The sequence below is a fragment of the Ranitomeya imitator genome, chromosome 2 (genome assembly GCF_032444005.1).
Source record: "Ranitomeya imitator isolate aRanImi1 chromosome 2, aRanImi1.pri, whole genome shotgun sequence".
NCBI classification, from domain to species: Eukaryota; Metazoa; Chordata; class Amphibia; order Anura; family Dendrobatidae; genus Ranitomeya; species Ranitomeya imitator.
This window is the reverse complement of record NC_091283.1, coordinates 228,391,244-228,394,390: the sequence shown is the minus strand read 5'-3', so window position 1 is coordinate 228,394,390 and position 3,147 is coordinate 228,391,244.

Here is a 3,147-nt window from a genome sequence, read left to right as displayed (position 1 = left end):
ATCCACCTCACCTTTATCAGGCCTACCGTCTATCAGTGACAATGCCTAGGCTAAGGAATTCAGGTGCCGTGCATATCTAATTTTCTCAATTTCAGTGCTTTAAAAGTGGTCAGCGACCTTCATAGTGGTTTAATAATATAGAACTCACACAATCAGGTGCAAAAAAACATTTTTATCAATCATAAGAGAAATCTCATTCCCCCTACTCCATTTTATTAAGTGACTTTATACGAGGGTGAAAAATAAATCTAAGTCCTAAATCAATGGCGTTCTGCACAGGGAGCAAATTGATCGTATCTCCATGGCAGTGGCATACAGACACTAGATCTTTCAGGTGGTGGGATGACAGACTCTCCCACAAATATTAAGACCTCCCGTGACCAGCTGAGACTTGGGATTCCAGAGACATTGGCCCCAAACAGGGACCCCTCCATCCAAAAGATTCAAATGCATGCCAAAGATAAAAACATGCTAAAACTCTGGGGGTCACCGCTCTGTGTTCGTAGGTCCTGCACACTAGGCCTTTAAGGGGAAGAAAGCCCAGGGGTCTTCCTTGGCTTTCATCCCCTAAAATGGCTAGTGTCTGTGCGCTTAGGCTGCGGAGCTATCCAGCAAAAATATGAAAATGTCGGCCATTTTGACAGAAAAATATTTAGAATTGAGAGTCCGCAGTGGTTGATACCTTTCAATGGCTAACTGCGAAGATGGTAACAAGCTGGAGCTCTCCAGACTACTCAGGAGTCTTTATTAGTCTTTATTATCATTATTATCAGGCACAGAATAACACAAAATATGAACAACAACAAAGCAGAAAAATAATGCAATTAAAAAGACAAGTGACGTGAAGCAGAGCTATCATTATTAGAGAGGGAGGTAAACATTTGTGGCCATAAATATTGGACAGGTCACAGATAAGGAGTGTGAGGGTTTTATTGCCCTCTGATTGGGGCCTGGTTGTTTCCTGTGATGCCCTCACTGGGTCAGAGAAAAAAAACTCCTTAATTGATGTAGACATGCTTTACTGCACTGAGAGGGTCAAAAAGTGTAATACCTTAGCTACACTGACAGTGTCTCTGAGATTTGAAATTACTCTTTAATACAATACAAGTAATTTCAGGCCAATAATGCTATAATCAGGGAGTGAAAGATGTATTGTCTCAGGTAGAGCCATCATGGCAACACAAGTCTAATTCATACTAAAATAAAGACAAGACAAAATCTTGTGGAATAAAATTGGCTGTGATGTTTTTTCTTGGGTAACTTTAAAACGTAACAGTAAAATACCAATAGAAAGCTTCATATAAATAACCAAACATTCCAAGACTCCATTAAACAATCCACCCAGGGACTGGGTGATTTTCCCAAGAGTCTCTACTCAAAGAGTGGAGGCCCCCCAAAAAACACACAGCCATTTTTCCACAAGATTTTGTAAATTTAGGTTAAAAATGTTGAGGCCAAAGTTGGATAAATGAATCATATCCTGGCGGTACAGCCCTGGTAAAAACCCTTCAAGGTAAACCCATTAACTAGCGGCAAGAATTTTTCCATGCTCCTATTAACTCTCTTGCGAACTTTGTCCATAAATCGTAGTTCTGGTGAATTCCACATAAGCCTGGGAATGATCTTGGAGAAAACAAAGCCCGGGTATGGAAAAGATTGTCTGAGATTGACCATATCAGAGCGCATAATGGCTGAGGCTGCCGTCACAATAGCGAGTTTTACGGACGTAAGAGCGCAGAAAATATGTCCGTAAAACTCGCCAAACAAACGGCACAATTATTCTCTATGCCCCTGCTCCTATCTGCCGTATTTTACTGATCTGTATTATACGGCTTTCTACGGCCGTAGAAAATCGCAGCATGCTGCGTTTGTCACCGTACTGCACAAAAAAAAACGCCAATGAAAGTCTATGGAAGCCAGAAAAATACGGATCACACACGGACCAGCAGTGTAACTTGCGAGAAATACGCAGCGGTGTTAGAGAGAAAAGTCGGCAATTCAGTGCGGTGTACAGTAAAATCACACTGACAGCTTACAGTAGAATAGGTAGAATAAATGTGTACACATAGAATAGATATATATGTATATAATCAGTGAGACACATATATGTATATATATTATTACTTCATACAGCGCTAGATAGCTTTAAAGCCGGTAATTCAATTACCGGCTTTTGCTATCTCCTTCCTAAACCCGACATGATTTGTGACATGGTTTACATGCAGTAAACCATGTCATATCACCTTTTTTTTGCATATTCCACACTACTGATGTTAGTAGTGTGTATGTGCAAAATTTGGCCGTTCTATCTACTAAATTAAAGGGTTAAATGGCGGAAAAAACTTGACAACCAGCAGAGGGCGCCTCACCGCTGTCCTCATATGAACTCGAGCCTGGGAGCTTTCTAGGAAAGTTCCCACGATCTAGGGACAACCAGCAGAGGGCGCCTCACCGCAAATGAAGGTAAATATAGGTTATTGACCTACTTTACCTTCATTCCCCGGGGTTTTGCAGCCACGAACAACGTTGCATTAGCAAAGCTTGTGGCTGCAAAATATTTTAACCCATTCAGATGGATTTACATCGTTGGACATTACAGATCTTCGGAAGGTAAGGATATTGTTGGTTTATTTTATTTTTTTGTTACAGAACGAGGGTCTTCAGTGACTGGATTGGGCGTTGAATAAAATATTACAACAACCTTTGTGTTTATTTCATTAAAATAATTTTTAATAATGTGTTTGTGTTTTTTTTAACCCTTTACTACTATAGGATTAATAATGGATAGGTGTCATAATTGACGCCTCTCCATTATTAATTTGGCTTAATGTCACCTTACAATAGCAAGGTGGCATTAACCCTTCATTACCCCATATCCCACCGCTACACGGGAATGGGAAGAGAGTGGCCAAGTGCCAGAATAGGCGCATCTTCCAGATGTGCCTTTTCTGGGGTGGCTGGGGGCAGGTGTTTTTAGCCAAGGGGGGGCCAATAACCGTGGACCCTCTTCAGGCTATTAATATCTGCCCTCAGTTACTGGCTTTACTACTCTGGCGGAGAAAATTGCGCGGGAGCCCACGCCAATTTTTTCCGCCATTTAACCCTTTAATTTAGTAGATAGAACGGCCAAATTTTGCATATACACAC